This window comes from Adiantum capillus-veneris, chromosome 14 (assembly GCF_014529385.1).
Source record: "Adiantum capillus-veneris isolate H3 chromosome 14, ASM1452938v2, whole genome shotgun sequence".
Classification (NCBI taxonomy): domain Eukaryota; kingdom Viridiplantae; phylum Streptophyta; class Polypodiopsida; order Polypodiales; family Pteridaceae; genus Adiantum; species Adiantum capillus-veneris.
Window position 1 is genome coordinate 80,630,234 of NC_140944.1, and position 20,976 is coordinate 80,651,209.

Below are 20,976 nucleotides of genomic sequence, written 5' to 3' on the forward strand. Positions count from 1 at the left end.
ATCATCAATAACACAAATTGCAACATTGGAGCTGTTGTTTGGCTGCAGGGTGGAAACATATGGTTTCCCACAATGCTATCTCCGTCCTCTCTCGAAAGTTTTGGCCCAATGACATGCTCCAGCTGCATACTACTCGCCTACATCCACACCATCTTTGTGAGAGGAAGTATCAAGAAGCAACTGATGCTCTCCACCTTCATACCCCAGCACACCTCCACTTGACTAGTCTCTACAAATTTGCACACAAAGAGCTGTTTGTGCGCACGCGAGTTGTGCTATATAACCTTTTGCCTCTAGAAAGTTGGTAGAGGCTATTGAGCTATGAGGAATTATCAACGTTCCTTTCTCTCTCCCTATGCTTGAGATTTCATCCATGCTAAGGACACACCCTTGCATGAGTCATCATTGTAAAAAAAGGGTTGGTGGGTCGCATGATGGTTCTGGAAGGGCTGCACAATGGTGGTGTTGAACAAGGGGATTGTTGGCACCCCAAGAAGGTAGGGATTCCTCCTTGTGGAGGTTTATCTCTTACATGACGTGTGGTTAGGCTATCTATTATTCTTTTATTTGACATTGCTTGTGTGGCTACAAGTCCAAAGTTAGTTGCCAGTTTCTTTAATCGAAATGGTGTAAACTAGGGTTGTGATTTGTTCTTGCATCCCTTCGAGGTAATATCCCTAAAGTTTCATATATCACCAAGAAGGAGAAAATCTTCAAAGTCGGCTTTGGCTTCATACCAAAGAATATAAAAGAAGAAGAAATGGTTCTTAATTCTTGATCAACCCTTTATTTTCTACTCTTGCCATTTTTGATTCTCAAAGGCGCCAAGCAAGGTGTTTAAATAAACATTTTAAAATTTACTTGGCACTCCTACTTGATCAGTGTCTTTACACGGGGATTGCATGGTGTTATGCATTGTCATTGATTAACTTGTCCATTACCTTTATCGCTCTTTTACAATCATAGGGGCATGCCTCGTCTACAATTGAGGAAATGCACTTCTCCCCATCTCAATCATCATGACTTGAGAGAGAGAGAGAGAGAGAGAGAGAGAGAGAGAGAGAGCTCAAAAGTAGCTCATACAAGCCAAATAGATGTCTTTAATGGTTTTCTTGGCAAGGTGTGTCGTGCTTTTCTTTTTTTCCATTTGTGCTTAGGTGCATCTCATGCATGACCACTCTTTTCAAGCTTTGATTTTGTTGGGGAATAGAGCTCAATGCATTGCCCACATGCGCTTTACAATAGGCCATACGACCAATGCATGCATATGAGGCATAGATGTGAGGATATGTGTGTATGTCAAGTCAAGATGTGATCATATGTATGCATGTATGTGCAAGCCTTGTGATTTATCACTTGTTAAAGATTCCAATGGTGGCATTAGCCTTCCCGTATTCTTATGAAGGGTAGGCCTTGTGATTTTATCACTTGTTCTTATTACTAATATGGTTAGAGTTTTCCAACTTCAAACATGCCTTTCCATGGCGAGACTCCCAACTAAAGGGGTATGTCTACAAATATTCAAGTAAAAAAAGTAACATTTTCTTGAGGTCTTTTGTTAGATCTCGACATCTATTTAACTTTCTTTCTTGTATTCACCACCGAAAGAACTTAGGATAACTTAAGCTAAAAATTGAAAGACAAAGGCCCACATTGTGGGGGGGGGGGGGGGGGGGGGGGGGGGGGGGGGGGGGGAAGAGAGAGAGAGAGAGAGATGAAACAAAATGAAACAAAATGCTATATCCATCTATTCTACTCTATTACTGAGGATTCAATTCCGGCATGCCATGTGGTTATCTATACAATCATGGATGGGGTGGTGGTCTCCTCCTCCTTGCAACAAATGCTACAGCTATTTTCCTACAAAATACAAGAGGGGAGGACATCTCAAATCTTACCGTGCATGGCGAAGGTCCCAAAAGCTCAAGAAGTTCCAAGAGGGAGAAAAGAGTATCTCTTTTCTCACCTATCATGGCACCTTTGGTGCTATCGACAAAGTATTGGCCTTCATCTAGCAATTTGATACGGCCTTTGGAGACGAGGGCTTCATGAAATCCTCCAAGCTATGCCATGTAGCTATGCAAAAGATTGAGGAGGCTATATCCATCTCTCAACAAAGGCAAAAAGCTATTGCTGACAAGCACAGAAGGGCCTTAAAGTTCAAAGAGAATGATTGGGTCTTACTTAAGTTTCCCAAGTCTTGATTGAGAGGCAAATGACGGGCAAAAATCCTACGGGCCATCAAAATTATTATGCTAAACTAGCAGAAAGATACTATGGTCCTTTTCAAATCTTGAAGCCAATCAATGAGATGGCTTATCAACTCAAGCTGCCAAACCATTGGCTCATACACAATGATTTTCATGTGAGCCTACTTAAGCCCTAAAAAGGAGAGCCACCAAGTGAGCCAATTATTGAAGGACCCTCCCAAAATCGAAGATCAAGAAGAGGTTCTACAACCCGACGCTATCCTTCATCATGAAGACAAGGTACTACACCATGATAAGATTATCCAACGGTATCTTATCAAGTTCAAAAATTATCCTTTTGAAGATGCTAGATTGATGCAAGGAATACAGCTTCTTAAGGGTAGAATGAACCTTGTCAATGCTTACAATGCTACGTTAGAGTAATCAAATGTAGATGTTTCTTATAAATGACCAATTTTTTTTTGTCTCATAAGACCAATTCTCTTTTTATTGTGCACAAATTTAAGTAGTATGCATGCTTAGAATCATGTTTGTGATGACGATGTCTCTCAAACACAAAGTAGAATTTTCCACTCTACTTTGGAGAATGAAATAGACTAAAGAGCTGAAATGCTTACGGCACCTACATCTCCCAAGCACCAAATGGATTAGCCATCCATCTTGGAATGATGCAGTAGGGTAAAAAGGGATCCTCTGCCCGCTAAGAAACATTAAGTAATGACTAAGTCTTTGTCTCTTTCACCTCATAGTCGAAGACGACTATGATTTCAAGAGAGAGGTAATGTCATGAAATCTAATATCTAACCAACCCAAACGATTTTCTCATATCAAACTGATAATTTAATGGGGGAGAATAAACGGGAACAAGAGCTAGAATATAGACATGTGCTTACGGGTCTATCTTAACACGGGGCCAATGGTAAAGGGGTCCAAATGAAAGATGGTATGTCAAAGAAAAAGGCTAGCTAATGGAGCTTAAAGACCTTAGGGTTAGCTTCATTAAAGACATCCAAAGGTTTGGATGAAAGTCCTTAGACCTTTGGTTAAAGCTAGGCCTATGCTTGAGGTGCGTGATATTTAAAAGTTCATGAGATGCTTGATAACTAAGGTGAAACTTAAGCTAGGCATGTGCTCGAGCACCTTAACCAGCAATTCTCTCATGGACATCCTACACAAAATCATATGCATGCAACTATATTCTGTTTGATCCTACAATGGTAAGCCCTTTTCGGACACACCACATGGCTTTAAGAGAAATCGAAGAAATTCTTTAGCACGAGCACCGTCGACGTGCATGTGAGACGGACTATCAAGTGGGAGGTGAACATGTAACAAGTGGCCTAGGGGGAGTGAAATATAGAGTTGAGAGAATGGAAGATGAACCGTTCACATCACATATCCTAGAGAGAGAAAGATCGTGAGGCCGTTTACAGGTTTTCTAGTGGTGTAAGTTGCCTAGGTGGATGGCTTAGATAGTGGTGTGATACTTGGAGAGCACAAGCTAGGCAAGTGGACGAAATAATAGCAAACCTAGAGCAACAATGCATCCTAGAGACTCTTTCTTTTTGGAGGTTAGCTCTCCTCTAATATATTCAAATAATGTTTTTGAAAATGATACTATCTAAGATAGTGTGCCTAGTATTGAAAGCTAAGAAGTCATTCCCAAGGGCATAAACTCCATGCACACAAAACCATTAACAATTTGTGCCCCCCGCATTAGAGTAGAGTAGATTAGATAAATAAGTGTAGCAGCCTTGAGATCAATGGCCAAATAGTCGAGCTTGACTTGACACTTTGTGTCCTATAACATGAGAGGAACATGAGCGAGCTAGTGTGATTATAGAGTGTGCCCATTGTGCAAAAAAGCATGCAAGGAAAGTCTTTTGTAACAGCCACGTGCGCATGAAGGCAACACGCGTGCAAGGTGAGGCCAAGGTAATGCTCTACGGGTATTTGAAGCCGTGGTGAGGAGATAAGGGGGCTTAAAGGGGAAATGCGCTCAACGCACACACACACAGAGAGAGAGAGAGAGAGAGAGAGAGAGAGAGAGAGAGAGAGAGAGAGAGAGAGAGAGAGAGAGAGAGAGAGAGAGAGAGAGAGAGATGCTAGCTCTGGTAGAGTTCCCTTCTTATTTTCTCCAAAGGATGAGACAAAGTACATGTGAGAAACATAAATCGTCAATGTTTTAGTGTGCATGCAGTCTATACACTTGCGAATGACTTTTTAGGTTTCAATAGTAGGCACACTATCTTAGATAGTAATGTTTTCAAAAATGCTATTTGCATCCATTAGAGGAGAGTTAACCTCCAAAAAGAAATGGGCTCTGGCATGCATTGCCGCTCCAGGTTTTCTATTATATGGTTCACCTTGCCTTGCTCTTTCTCTCCAAGTAGCGCACCCCTGTCGTGCCATCCACCTGGGAAACTTCCACCACTTAAAACCCCGTAAAAAATGATCCCATTAAATGCTCGATCTTAACACCCAAAAACAAACAAGGTGTCACACATTGAGCATGAAGTAGTGGTAGTTAGGAGTGACAATAGTGCGTGCACTAGCTCTTGGGCATTGTTGTGTCTTTCTACCACGATGACGCTGTTGCTTCAAAGATTCACTGCAGCACATCCTCGCAAGTTCATTCCATGCCAATAACTCCATACCTTACGGTGTCTCCAATTGTTCCCATCACATGCAAGAGCAGCTCTCAACAGCTGAAGCGTTGTGTTTGAGACAAGGGAGGGGGGGGGTCAAGAGGTATGGTTAAGGTTGATTCCATACCTATGTAAGGTCCCTATGTCTCTAGGATTTATATTAGTTGTGTTAGACACTTCAAATGATTCTAATTCTCTAAAATAGGCCTCCTCAAAAACCTGTCTGATTACCACATTCTAAAAACCTATACATAACATCTCGCATATACCCGCCCCTCAGGGGGGGTGTCAAAGAGGTATGGTTAAGGTTGATTCCATACCTATGTAAGGTCCTTATGTCTCTGGGAGTTATATTAGTTGTGTTAGACACTTCAAATGATTTAATTCTCTAATATAGGCCTCCTTAGAAACCTGGTTGATTACCACATTCTACAAACCTATATATAGAGTCTCGCATATAACCCCCCCCCCCCCCCCCCCCCCCCCCCCCCACACACACACACACACACACACACAAATTCATATTACCCTTTTTTAGAAGCCAACATGACCTATGCAAGAAGGAAGGGGAGAGAGAGAGAGAGAGAGAGAGAGAGAGAGAGAGAGAGAGAGAGAGAGAGAGAGAGAGAGAGAGAGAGAGAGAGAGAGAGAGAGAGAGAGAGAGAGATTAATTTATCATCCACAAAGGTCAGATATGGCCCATGGGACCATCATAAAAACATTACAACAGCTTGTTTCTTCTAAGTGAAGCCATTGAATACATATCAGTTAAGGACTGAGGGTCCAATCAAGAAAAGGAAAAAAAGAAAAAAGATCTAAGGAGGATGGGGTAGAGCCTTTTTAGGGGCTTGAAACTCTTGGATGATGGTTTACCACCTCGGTAGACTGCCCGTTTACCTTGCTTGCGGGCTTCGTGCATCTTCTTGAGTTCGCTCTTTTTTACCTTCAGTGGATTTGTTGTAAGCTCCTCGTTGATCCAAATCTTTCTACCTTTGAGGAGTTGGGCTTGCCATGCATCTGCATCTTATCCTCTTTGTCTTTGAAAGAGAGAAGACCATGTTCAGGTGGCACCTGCCTATGTGTATCGTTGATGCAAGAAACCTTTTCAGGTTTGATGCGAACAGGTTGAAAGATGTCAATGAGCTTAGTGATCGCTTCTTGAAGAGTGTCCTCAATGATGCACCATGGCGAAGGGAGCCCACCAATGTGAACCTTGAGGGCGTTTTCTTATTGGAATGTTTGTTTGCAAAACTCTGTTATCACACAAGTATGCACTTGGCGAAGGCTATTACCATATGCATGTGGTAGTGATGTGTGTGAACACACTAGGACCGCCAGGGCCTTTTTTCCCTCTTTAGGAGGTTTTTTCCCATGTGCATTGTACATACGCCCATCACTCTAGGGCTATCAATATTTCCATTGCACGCTAAGTAATATACTCTCTATTGTGTGCCTTGAGCTTCCTTCACCTTCTCCAAGCTGTGTATGTTTTCCTGCAACCCTAATTCCAACAACTGGTATCAGAGTAGGCTGCATCCTCCCGTGCTTAGTTGCCAGCGCGCAGTTCCAGCATACGCTTTCTCACTTTCTCGAATTTTAGTAAGGTTTGGCGAGTGTTCGTAGGTCGACAAATTTTTTGGGGAAGCTCGTAGAGACTAATCTACTCAGATTTCTGATTCAGGCTTATTTCGGCATGTCTTTATGTAAGTCGCAATGAGGCTAAAATTGCTTTGCTGCGTAAAGAGCTGGAATCTAAGATTATGCATGAGGAAGATGATGACACTTTCCTTGCTAGTGTCAAGGATATCAATGAGCAACTTATTTGTGCAGGTGAAGTCATTTCAAACAGATCCCTTGTGCAGATTGTTCTTGATGCCTTACCAGATTCTCACTAGACTTTAACTAGTACTTCTGGCTTATGACCCAAGGAAATCCTGAAGTTTTCAAGTTTGATGCATTATGCACATTGCTGTTTCAAGAGTCACTTTCCAGAAAAAAAGGACTAGGCAGCGTGTAGTTGAACATGATTTTATTGCTTCTCAAAGAAAGGGTGGCAACAGCAATGCAGCCACTTCTTATGGTTCTACTGCGAGTGGCAAAAATTCTGTTCCTAATGGTTTTGCTGGAAGTAATTCGTGTGGAAATTCTAATGATAAGGGAAAAAAGCTGTTGCATTGCCATTATTGTAAAGCTAATGATCACTTGATCAAGTAGTGTCCTAAGTTGAAGGCCAAAGAGGCTAAGAAGAAAGAGGGTGGTTCCACTGCAAATGCTGGTTCCACTACAAATGCAGCCATTGTTGAGTCTTCTATGAAAGGAGACTGTGATACTCATGTTGATACAGAATGGGCTTTTAATGGAGAGTGCACTTACAATCCTGCTGTCCATGATGCATGCATGTCATTTGCTGCAGATTCACATGTCTGGTATTTCGACAGTGGTACTACAAAGCACATTACCTTACATTGTGAATTGTTCAACTCTCTCCAGTCTGTCCCTCATGGGAATTCTGTCACTTGTGCCAACAATTCCCTTTATCCGGTTCAAGGAGTTGGAAATATTGTACTTACTACTGCAAATGGTAGTTATTTCACTTCTTTGCCGGCTCTTGAATCACCTGTCAAACATGTTTGTGAAGACTGTATTTTGGGTAAACTGCAGCGTTCTAAGTTTCCAAAGGATGGTTCAGCTAGGGCCACATGCAGGTTGCAGCTTGTGCATAGTGATGTTTGTGGGTCCATGCAAACTCCGTCCTTGGGCAATTACCTTTACTTCGTTACTTTCATTGATGATTACTCCAGGCATGTATGGGTATTTCTGCTTAAAGAAAATTCCAAAGTTTTTATGTGCTTCAAACAATTTCTAGCTATGGCTAAAAATGCATCAAAATGTACTATGGGTACCCTCCATTCCGATCGAGGGGGGGAGTATATGTCTCATGAATTTAAAGCATTTCTGGCTAGTCGTGGGATAAAACACCAATGTACAATTCCTTATACACCTCAACAAAATGGTATTGCTGAGAGAAAAAACAGGTCACTTACGGAAATGACACGATGTATGGTCAAAAGTCAAGCTTTGTCGCATTCTTTTTGTCTTGGGACCATCATGTGTGCCACTTATGCACTTAACAGGTGTCCTATGAAAGCTTTGCAGTCTACTAATCCATATGAAGCATGGCATGATAGAAAGCCTTGTATTGAGCACATGCGTGTTTTTGGTTGTTTGGCATATTCTTTGGTGCCACAAATACAACAGAAAAACTTGGATGATAAGGTTGTCAAATGTATTTTTTTTGTTTATAGTGCTAAAAGAAAAGGTTACATGCTGTATCATCCGCAGACAAAGCATATTTTGGTTTCACGGGATATAGTGTTTGTGGAAGATTCTGTTCAGCCCTTGCTGTCATGTACTAGAGACAGTAATGTAAGCTCACAGGACATTTATGACACTTTGTTGCCTCTTTTCCGTGGTGGAAGTTTGAATGTAAATTCCAATGAGGAAAATGTACATCTTATGGGGGTTTCCAAGAATTTTATAGATCAGCCTATTACTAATGCAGATGTACATGATGTACTTGATGACGAAAGGGTTGAAAATGAGCAAGCTAGAGGTATGCCAAAATGACTGGTGTGTACATTGCGTGATAGTAAATTGGATGCATCTTTGTCTAGTCGTACTCGTTCAGGCTCTCACCATGCATCTTATGCATCAGATTGCTGTGCTTTGGTTGTGCCTAGCTTACAAGATATTGAGGAACCTCTGTCTTTTGATGAAGCACAGGATTCAAAAAATTGGATGGCTGCCATGCAATCAAAATATGATGCACTTATAGAAAATGACACATGGACTTTATGTGATTTGCCTCCTAGCAAAAAGGCCATTGGTACGAAGTGGTTTTACAAGTTGAAACGCAAGCCAGATGGTGAGATCGCTCGCCATAAGGCTCGACTTGTTGCAAAGGGTGATGCACAACAAAAAGGCATAGATTATGAAGATACTCTGTGTTTCCTATGTGCATTGGCAGCTCATTTTGGTTGGGATGTACATCAGTCAAACATTGTTACTGCTTTGTTGAATGGTGACATATTGAGGAAGTTTATGTAACGCAGCCTCGCGTTTTTTCAAAAAAGGACAAGAGGACAAAGTGTGCAGATGTAAGAAGGCTTTGTATGGGTTGAAGAAATCTCCTCTTGCTTGGTATAAGAAAGCTGACACTCATTTGGTCAAACAAGGCTTTCATAACAGTCCAACAGAAAGCACATTGTATGTAAAGTGTGAGGGTGATGTGCTTCTCATTGCGGCTCTTTATGTCGATGATTTGTTGATCACTGGACCAAATGAGAGACATATTGATGGATTTAAGGTTGTTTTGAATGCTGCTTTCAAGATGAAAGATTTGGGACTGTTGCATCATGCTGTCTCACATCATCAACTTCTTCTTCGGTAAAAGGTATGTTTGGGATATTCTCAGCTGTAGCATCTAAGATCTCGAAATTCTTTACATAATCTTCAAAGCGATCCCTTTGAGTTCTTCGAGAAGATCCAGACATAGCCTCAAACGAGGGCTTCCATAATTTGCTCAAATCCCCTTTGAGCATCCTTTGAGCTCTGAAACTTTCCATTAGTCGTTCCAGCCTTGCTACTTTCTGTGACTTTGTTTCCTTTACTGGCACCTGTAGAGTTTCTTTCTTTCCCTTCTTGGGCTATGGCGGCTCTTCTAGCACTGTCTCTAAACGGCACTTCAACCTTGTGGCTACCCTTGGAGCCTTAGGAAGCTCTTCTTCTTTGTCTTTCTTCAGCTTGAGCCAATCATTTTGGGAGGGAGGTAGAGGCCAATTTCCTTTGGCATGCAATGCTCCATAGATGACTTTGGTTATCAACTCACCAGGCACAATATAAGTGGGATTTTTGGTCCCCATTTTCACAAGGTTGTCGTGAATGTAAGCGGCATAGTTTATCTCCCTCGGGTGGCTCTTCTGCATCGCCCAAGTGAAAGTGGTGGCAATAGCTCCAGGTGGCATCCTGTATTTCTATGGCCGCTTTGTACACATATGGAAGTACCGATTGTATAATTGGATCATGATGGCCACCTTCGGGTTTGCAATATCTTCAAATGTATAGTTATTTTTCTTCTCTGAGGAGACCTTTATGTCATCCCGCCTCTTAGTCACACCGTCTCCTTTGTTAGAGAGGTCAAGTGCTGTTGCCACCACCTTCTCTATGATGACAATCATTGTATTAGGCTTGCCTTGTAGATCTATAACTCTGGCTATGCCGTCCTCTTTGATTGTGGTGACAAATTCCCACACTCTTTTAACATCAATCCCTGCCAGCAAGGCATCAAAGTAATTGTGGAGATCTAGTTTCTCCAAGTAGTCCCCCATCTTTCTCCTGACAAATTCATTGAGCTCTTGAGGGATCATGGGTAGCTCCACTGCATTTCCCTCCGGATCTTTAAACACTCCTTGGTAGATTCTCAGATCATTTGTTTCTAGTAGGTCATCTTGAATCCAAGTTCTTGTGGGCTTCAGGGTTCCCTTTGGGATAACAAAAGGCTCCACTTCTTCTAAGTAGTCCTTGATACTCATCCTATTCTTCTTTGCAGGCGACTTTGTGGCTGCCATGGATCCTATTGCACTCAGTAGTCCAAAGTGAGCGCTCTTTACAGATTAGCTGATAAACTGAGTTCTGACTACCCAAATGACTTGAAAATTGAAGTAAGAACTCAAAAGGGACTAGGGAAGCCATGCACGTGCCCATAGTAGGTTTTTGGCTAAAAAATAAGCATGTAGACATCCTACGCGTAGGATATCTACCTTCTCTGATTTGGATGAAACTTGACAGGCTTGTGGCCCTTGACCTGTACAACATGGCTATGTACTTGGAATTTGGTTTGGACATCAAAAAGTGCAATTTTGAACAGATTTAGGCTTTTGGCTCACAAAATGGGTAGGATGTCCTATATGGATGGGCAAATGATATCCAACTGGATTGAAATTTGATATAAAGGCTTCTTATATCATGTAAAGGACTCCCATGATGTCAATTCCTGCACAGAAGGTCAATATGACCCTGGAGACATCCTATGCGTACGATATCTCTTTTCTCAGAATGACTTGATTTTGGTTCTGTGGGTAGCCCTTAGCATGTAGAACATGGCCTTGTTCTTAGATTGTGATTTGGATATTGGTGTTGTTAGGAGCATGTGTAGTGTTTTTAGGCTCAGAAAAGTGCATCTTTGAGGTTTGGGGGCCAAATGTGAGGGGTCTGGCTTGAAATTAGATATATGAGCTTGTGAAGATGTTATAAAGATATCTGGAACTCAAAAACACCAGCTGGAGATCAAATAGGGCATTTAGACATCCTACGCGTAGGATGTCTATATCACTATTTTTCATATCTGACTCCACAGTTAGCTTGGCAATGTGCTAATGAGTATATTGTGCAAGTTTCATGTGATTTGGACTAGTTTTGGTAGGTCTATGATTCTTTATTGCCTCTATGCTCTGACTTTTTGTTTTCTGATGCATATGAGGTCAACTCTTGTCCAAATGTGATGAAACTTGATGGCTAGCATGTATAAGCTATGTAGAAGCTGTGTATGAGGTGAGATATTGAGTTTGGTGCCCAAACATGGCCTTGAGACATCCTACGCGTAGGATGTCTCCTGAAGAATTCTTTTGGAGGAGTGCTACTAGTGTATGCCCTTAGGCCCCCTGAGTCCCCTTCAAGCCTTATTTCAATAAAAAAGTCAAAAAGATAGATAGAAACTCCCTGTTTGTCTTTCAGAGCCTCTTAGTCGTTTTTTGACTCTTGGAGTGCTTTTCGGCGATGAAATTTCTTGATGTTAGTCTCCATAGCTTCATGGTTCCCTGGATAACCTTGCCATATAGTTTTTGTTGTCTTTGGCTTCACCGGAGCTCCGTTTGGTGATTTGTCGCTCTGGAAGCGCCCGTGGTTGCGTTTGCATGCCGTCGATGACTTGTGGTGGTCTACCACCATAGGACTTGGTTTTTGATGGTCTAGGCAAGCCGCTCGTGAAGTTTGGTGGCAAACGAACATCCGGTTTGGCCGTGAGAGCCAGTTGACGCTTTGTGTGTCTGATGCCGTTTCTGAAGCTTAGTCCCGCTTCGTGTCGCCTTATGGCCATGTGGGATATATAGCCTTGTATAGAATGTCGAGATGCTCCTAACCATGAGTTTTGGTAGCATTTGGGAGACTTTCCACCGATATACCACTTGGTGGCCTCTTGCAGGGCTCTAGAAGTTAGGGTTTTCCCCAATGGTTTTTTGCTGCCTTTGTGCATTCAAGAGTGCTCTCCTATGCTAGGTTAAACCCCCTATGAAGCCTTATTGCTATTGGGGTAGCCGTTAGGTGGCTACCTCTACTTGTAGGTCTCTACTGCCCATTCCCCGTGTGAACCCCACACTAGTTTTCGCGATAAAACATCAAACATACGCGAAAAGCTCAAAGTGGTGAGCCTACCTCTCATATCTGGAGCCTGTCGCGTGGTTGTGCGCGTCGTAGAAGTAGCTGGAAGTCCGGTTCGTTCTAGGTGGGAAGCGCTCTCTCTCAAGAAGGAAGTAGTAGAAATGAGCTCTAAGTGAAGTGAAAAAATCTTATAATGGGGGTCCCCGGACCACTTTCTATGAAATTCGACATGTGCTCCCAGCTTCTTGCGAGATGCGGTTTAGGCTCGAAGAGTTCTTGATTTGGACTCCGTTTGCCCAGTTTCCGAGAAATTTGACGTTCCTATCAAAATCTGGCCAAAACACGCCTCCCGCTCCATTCACATGATTGCACCCCCATTGTACCATAGGTTGTCCTATTGTCACTGATTATCCTCATATTTTTTGTTTTTTATTACGACCATATTTCACCCGCTTTTTGTATTTTTGAAGTTTTTCTGCCGATAATTAGTAAAATTAAAAAGAAAGTAGCAAAATAAACATAGAAAATCCCCAAAAAACACAATAACTCAAAAACATCACCGCAAAACACTATGTACACTCACATGCAATTTTTATGGCCGGATTTCTCCGTTTTACCAATATTTTGTCCGAAAAATGGATGTTTTTACATATATACACACACCTAGAGGCCTAATTTGGCGTTTGGCCCCATACTTGTAGATTGGTGTTGTATAAGGGCATATGTACTTAGGTTAGTGCATAAACTTTTGCAATCAAACGAAAAACCTTCAAAATAGTCGAAAAACATGCCCTTTTTTTGCTCTTTTCACCTTCATTGGGTCCGCATTGAGAATGCCTCCCCCCCTCCTAGTCGGAGTCCTCCCCGACGACAAGGTATCGCCTCGGCGTATGTGTAGTGCATGGGTTAAAAATTGTGCTAATGCTTGGCCTTGTAATGTGGCCCTATTTGATGCATACTCAGTCAATGCATGGAAAAATTAATGTTGTTCGAGAGGAGGGAATAAGCAAGATTCTTATTGGCATTCGACGTCGAGGTTTCCTGTTGGTTGTTGATTTGGTTGGCGGATTTTCTTTGCAAGTATAACTTGTAACTCTACAGCTCTTTGTTTGATCGTCTTTTTTGCAAAAGTTGCTTGGTTTGCCGCTATTGTCGATATGTCCGTGGTTGTTTCCGTGGATGAAAGTGTCATTTCTGTTGTAGCTATAATCTTGTTCTCTGTTAATTGCCCTTTGGAGTTTTGTTGTGGAGGCTTCTATAGGTTTATTGCCTCGTCCTTGGTCGTCATTGTTGTTCTACTGATCGACACCCACATAGATCGGTTTACCGGTTTCATATGTAGTGAGTGTCTGGTTGCTGGTGTTGCTTGTACTGAAGGGAGTTCGTGTTGCTTTGGTTTGGGGATCCAAATGAGAGTCACATTTAAGTGGTTATTGAGCATTCTCTTTGGGATCCATATCTTTTTTATTCCCTTGGTTGTTGGTTTAACTGTGTTCTTCTGTTGACTTCTGTTGTTGTATTGTGGTTTGTATGCCAGGTTGCCTCTATCCTTCTGTACCCATACTTGTTTTTTGCGTGTTGCTAACCTTGATCTATTCACTGTAGTCTGTGTTGTCTTATTTTTGTAGTGAACATGGTTGGCAGTTCCCTGGTTGTTCTCCATGGGTATCGTGTTGTGCTTTATTGGCACCCATCCTTTTTGTTCTTTATCAAGTGATGGTGATGCTATCATCTGGTTCTTCCGGGTTGTCTGAGAAAAGGCTACCACCTTTTGGTCTTGTGCATGCTGAATTTTGACTGTATTCACACTCCAATCTATCTGCACATTATCTTCTTTCTGCCATGGTTGTTCCAATAACATTTGGTGCTGTGCTCGCATCCTCAACCACATGAAACTTGTGGGGATAAACATATTGATGTATTTGTACATGCAATATCGTCCAGCTCAATGTGCTTAATGAATGTGATGTACTGCTTTCTAGCACTTGTTGAGTAGGATGTAGTTGATCTTCGAGCTTGAGTTGTTTATATAGTTTATAAGAGATCAGATTTTCTTGAGCTCCGGAATCAAGCAATGTCGTCAATTCAACTTGATTGCTACCCACTTTGACTGCAATTATTTGTTCCTTTGTGTCTTCATCAAAATTCGTTAATCGAATAGCATTTATTCGCAAAGGTGATCCACTTTGTTGTTGTTGTCGTAGAAGCCTTCTTTTTGCAATGCGTTCTTTTGCTTCTACTTGTGCTTCTTCTCGTACCCTCTGTTTCTCCTTCATCTGTTGTTTTTCTTGATGGATTTGTTGAAGCATATCCTGTGTTAGTGGAAAATGATACTTTTTTAACCGACACCCACTAATCCAATTTGGCATTTCTTCTCCTGCCAATGTAGCAAGCTTGACAGGTCCACTTTGTGATAAGTCACTAATCACAAAGGGTCTCATCCCTCGCTTTTTAAGTTTCTTGGCATATTGCTTCAAAGTACAAACAAGTACATAATCACCTGTTTTGAACTCCTTCGTATGCACATGCTTGTCAAAAAACTCTTTTTGTCTTCTCTTTTTAGCATAGATCGAAGCTACAGCTCTCAGTAAAAGTTCATCTTGCTTTTCAAGATCATCTATTTTTGAAGAGAGATTATGCCCTGTCCATTCTAAGCGTTTCGCTACTCGTAGAGTTTGAACTAAAAACTCTATGGGTAATATAGCTTTTAGACCAAACACCATGTTGCACGGTGTTGTTCCAATTGATGTTTTGTAAGCTACCCTGTATGCCCATAGTGTTGAGTGTAATTCCCGATCCTAGTCTGTCCTTGACTCCGATACAATTTTAGTCAAAACAGTGCATAGTGTTTTCTTTGTGGCCTCGGCTTGTCCATTTGCCTGTGGATGATATGGTGCATATTTTCTATGTATGACCATGATTTCCTCTAGCAGATATTCAATGACTTCATTAAGAAAATGTGTTCCTCGATCACTAACAATTTCCATTGGTAATCCGTATCGTACAAAGATATTCCCATTCAAAAATTGTGCAGTGGTTCTTGCGTTTGCTTTTTGTGTTTCTTTGGCTTCCGCCCATTTTGTGAGATAGTTCGTAGACACAATGATATATTGGGTATGGGTGCAATATCCAGGGGGTGAAAAGATCTCACAAAATCAATTTTCCATTTTGCAAATGTCCGTGCTCCCATCATTGGCTGTAGTGGCATCTCATCTCTCTTTATCGGCACCTTAGTGCGCTAACATGCATCACAACGCTTTACAAACTCCTCAGCATCCATGTGCAATGTAGGCCACCATATTCCTGCGGTTAAGACAATTTTTACCGTCTTATCACCAGAAAAATGGCCTCCACTTATTCCTCCATGTGCTTGTTGTAGAATCAGCAGGCATTCACTTTCACTTGCACAAATTCTAAGTTGATTGTCCTTTCCTCTCTTGTAGAGTTGATTTCCAATTAAATTAAAGTCTCAAGCCTCCAACTCTATAGCCCTTTTTCGCTCTTTTGTTATGTTTTCAGGAAATATCCTTGTTGTTAAGAAATCAATGATATATTGACTCCATGTAGGTGCAATGGTTACCTGAAACAATGTCGCATGATCCACCGGTCATTTCGGACTACATCCAATATAGTTTTTAACATAGGCATGTGTGTCAACATACATAGTTGGCCAATAAACTCCTAAGTGTTTCAATCTTTGGTGCATTTTCATTGTTGAACAATGAAATGCACAATCCTGGATGTTGCTTCTTCAAGATAACACTCGAGTTCCTTTGGATTTATACATAATCGTAGAATTTGATCCGAGCCTAGATGGTACAGTCGTCCTGCAACCAACTGGAAATTTTTTGTTTGTCAAAATGTTTGTTGTTTGGATCTGTCTTCCTTGTTATCAAATCTTCCTTCAAAGGAAAGAATGCCAACAATTTCCTGAGACCCTTTGGGTATCATTTCAATATTGAAAAGATAAGCATCAGGTATGTCATCATCTACTCCTTCAGGAGCTTCCTCGTTTTATAGCCTTGAAAGATGATCCGCGCGTAGATGAGTTTTACCCTTTTTTACTACCACAGTGAAGTCAAACTCTAGCAATATAATAAACCAGCGTACAATTATCCCAGTATTGCATGGTTTATTCACTAGATACAAAAGAGCTTGATGATCTGCAAATTTGTTTGCAAGCAAGTAATGTCGAAATTTCTTTACAACATAAACCCTTCCTAATCTCTCTCTTTTAGTGGTAGTGTAGTTCTTTTCTGCACTATTTAGCTGTCGACTCGCATAACAAACTGGGAAATCCATTGTTCCGTCTCCAGGTTGAGCGAGAATACTCCCAATTGCAAATGCAGATGCATCAATGTGAACATGGAATATCTTTTTCCAATCTGGTGCTTTAAGTACAGGTGCTAATACGAGGTTTTCCTTAAGCTTTTGGAATGAAGTTTCACACTCCTCAGCCCAGTCGAAACTGACTAATAAGAGACATAGGGGTTGTGCAATGACCGCAGACATATATATGAATGTTCGATAGTATCTACAGTGTCCCATGAAAGATTGTACTTGTTTGGCATTAGTAGGTCTAGGCAAGTCTACTATGACTCTAATTTTGTCTAGATGGTTATGCCATTTCTTGAGACAATATGTCCTGAGATACGGCCTTGCCTTACCATAAAAATGCAGCTTTCCGGGTTGAGCCAGATTCGATATGTTCTGCACTTCTCAAATACCTTTTGTAAATGGTCAATATGTTCTTCTCGTATAAGAGAGTGGACACAGAGATCATCCATATATATTTCTAAGAATATTCTCACCCATATATGTCTCACTCCGTGGAAAATGCTCTTTTGTGTTGATCCTCTATTGCAATTGCCAATTGGTTATACCCCGAAAACCCATCTAAAAAGGAATAAGCCCGTTTTCCAGCCACCCTCTCAAGCACATGTTCTGTGATCGGCAAGGGATAATTATCCCTTATTGTGGCTGCGTTCACTTTTTTGAGGTTCCCACACACATGCAGCTTTCCGGGCTCTTTTTGGGGACAACCACAATGGGTGACACCCAATCTGTATGCTCGATTTCATAGATAAATTCAGCGTCCACTAGCTTGTCAATCTCTTCTTTGATTCGTTTAGCGAATGTGTCATTATATGTGTAAGGATGTTGTTTGCTAGGTTTGGCATCTGATTTCAAAGGAATTGTATGTTGGCATATCGATGGATCAACTCCTCTAAGGTCTTTGTAGGTCCATGCAAACACATGTTTATACTTCTTGAGAAGTTTTGTTAGCCTTTCTTCTTCTTCAGGCTCTAAATCATTTGCTATATAGACAGGCTGAGGCTCTTCGCTTGGCACAGCGATGTCTATCCGTTTTGCATTTTTCGGCCCATCGTAAGATTCCTGGTGGTGTCATTATGATTTTTCTATCTTGGATGGTGAATTTTTGATAGTGGGATGGTACATTCATGTTTCCTTTTTCTGAATCCTCCTTACCATCACTTTCTCCCTCAGTAGTCCATACCTCTCGTAACGACCGTTTTAGTTCCTAGTATTTCGTTTTACGCTCCATTTTGGTCCACTCTGGATCTTTTGTCTTTTCCTGTTTTGATTGTTGAGATTTTCTTGTTTTTGTTTCTGTTTTAGTCTTTCGTGCTTGTTTTATTTCCTCACGTGTCCTTTCCCTTCGAACTCTTTAGCATCTTCCTAATATTTGGTCTTTTACACAATTCTCTACCTTGACAAGCATTAGATAGTAAGTTTTATCTTTTATCCTGGGCATCAGGTTCTCTCTAATTTTGTTTTTTGATCTTTTTTTTTTTAGCGTTCCTGGCGTCTATGGTGTTGATTTGCAAAATCATAAAATCTGATATTCACGGTTGTCTCCCCATGCTCGCTGGAGCTGTCTGAACACTCGTTATCTGCATCGTCACTTAGTTCCAGATGCTCAAAGGAGTTATAAAACTCTTCTTGTTCTGGTGAGTCTACATTCTCATCTCTGGCTGGTATAAGGCTAACCATGTAATAGGGTAGGACATCTTAGACATCCTTATCACAAAATTTTATCGTTGGGCTATTTGTAATGGTACAGACATCCAATGTTGCTAGTATGTGTTCCCATTCCAGAGGTTCTAAGGCATCTTCAGAAAAAGGTTTTGAAATGTTATCCTTGTCCTCAACAGCTCTTTCTAAGATGCATTCCTCTCTTTTTAAGCTCCCACAATGTGAAGCTCAACACATCCATAGCTCTTTTTTTTGCCCTAACCATGCTGGGAGTTCGGACCCTGCCAATGTAGCTGAATCAAACTCTTCCATTGGTGTCTGGTTCACATCCTTGTAAGTGTGGTCTTTTAGGTATATTTTGGTTTTAGTCTGCCCATGTCTGAGGTATATGTGGTCGTAACCCCAATCTTGCACCATCTTTAATTGTCTCATGAATGGTCTTCCCAAGATGATCTCGTAATTCTTCTTTTTGTCGAAATCAACTATTGCAAATGTATGCTCATACTCGATTCCGCAAGAGGTGACAATTAGTTTTTCTAAAAGTCCAAGAGGCTTTTCCATGAACCCATCTGCCAGTTGCAATTTCATTCTGGTAGTTCTCAAAGCCGGTTTTCCCCATTTTTTACAGATTTCTTTGGTGGCGATAGCGACTCTCGCTCCACTGTCAAGAATAGCTTTGGAAACTACTCCCTGGAATTCTACTGGTAGTGTGGTATTTCCATCTTCTCCCTCGCAATATTCTCCAACCTTGTTTAAAGGCACTAGTCTAGTGTTTATTTAAGGCTTGTCCAATTCTCTGATTCCTTCTTGAAGCTTCGAGTCAGGGTCTTTTACTCCAAATTTTTCGAAGTATTTGCCTACAGTGGTCCACATGTTTGGTCGTAACCTCAGGAGTTCGGCTAACGTGATTATGCATGCCACAGGTGTGGATAATAACTCAATCAACCCTTGTGAATCCATCCCTCTGCTGGAATAAAGTCTTTGAGATGGGATTGCTCTCACCTCAGACTTAGCTTCATACTCCTGTAGGTAGGAGGGTAGATTTTTTAGCAAGTCTGGTTGGCTGTGCCTTGAACTAATTGAACCCTGGTCTCCCCCTTGTGAATGCATATCACACTTCATTTGTGATCTTGCCTCAACTCTTCAATGGGAGGTAAGATCTCATTTTCCCCCTTTCTCGTTCTATTTATTTGGTGGTTCACCCTGTTAGCTTAATTTCTTTCTTGGACTTGCTTCCATAGGTCATCTAGACTGTTACAATCCTTACCCATTTCTACCAATGTTTTAGGCTAGAAACCATCAATTATATCATCTGTTGTATTGGGCACTATGATAGGTTCTCTCCTAGACTCAGAGGCAGTTGTGAGTCTCTCCTTCGTGTCTACTTGTTTCTCTAGAGTTGGTTTGATAGTGGTTGGAGTTGGTACCTCGTGCCAACTTGCAGGTTTACCAAGCGGATTTTCTATCAAGGATTGGGCTGTTTCAATCATCTTTCGACACATTTTCAACCTCTGTTTTTATATTTCTGCATATGGATAAGTCATCCATCTTTGCTCTTGGGTTTGGTTCTTTTTGAGTCTCGCTTTGTATGCTTTTAAAAGTGCGTCCAACTTCTCATTTGCTTTTTCTACCAGCACTAATCCTCCTGATTCTGCACTTCGGGGTTCCTTTACTTCCTTGGGCCCTATTGTTGCCGCAGTGTGTGAGATTAAACTAGTTAGATCCTCTAACCACTCCAATCTATCCTTTGTGTGTTTTAACTCTTTAGATAGATCCGTTTTCTCTCGTTCTCTCTTGGATTTCATACGCGCCTTTCTAGCTTTCCCAGTGCTTCTCTAATTTTTCATTTCTGTACTTAGGGCATCGGTCTTTGGCTCTTCAATTATGGGTTCGTTTGTCATTCTTTGTGCTTGGACTCGTGTCACTGCCTGAATAGGTATTATTGTCTCGTTTTCTGACCCTCCACTGGAAGGCAATGCTTCCAGCATGTTCAAAGTAGTTTTTGCTCCTTTGCTCGGGTTCTTAGGGCAATCAGGAATCAAGTGAGTAATTCCACACTCGGTGCAATACGCGTTGACCCTAATGATTTCATCGTGAGAACAATCCCTTAGCCAATGATCTTCGCCACACTTGTAGCAGGGTCCCTTAGGCTATTGAGGTACTCCTTGAGCTCCTCTTTGTTGGTATGCATGCCTTGGCCCACCCATGCCTCTGTTGGCTCTGAACAACAGTGTTCGTTCATCCAAGCTTTATCTTCTTTCTCCTACTGCCTGTGGAGCTGTTGGTGGTCCTCTACTTCCAGTCATGCTCCAAGGTTCTGACGTTGGGGGTTCTTCAGGTGGATAATAGACAAGATTTGATGCATATCCATTGAAATCTTCGTAATATGCATGCATAGGTACCAAAGCCTTCTCTTCTGGTTCGTTCATCATTGGTGTGTATCTTATGCCGACGGATCATAATCTTGGTAGGGGTGGTTGTTGCCCCAATATTGGTTGTGGTCTTTGAACTCCCACATGTCCTGGTAGGTTGCCTACTTGATACCTAGGTATCGATGGAAGTTGAGGAGATGCTACCTGAGCTTGGGGAGCATAAGGTCGCTCTCTCATATATCCATTGTTACAATAACATTCCTCTGTCACAAGGCTTGTCCATTTTTTTTCAATAGGACACCACTTTGGCTTCTT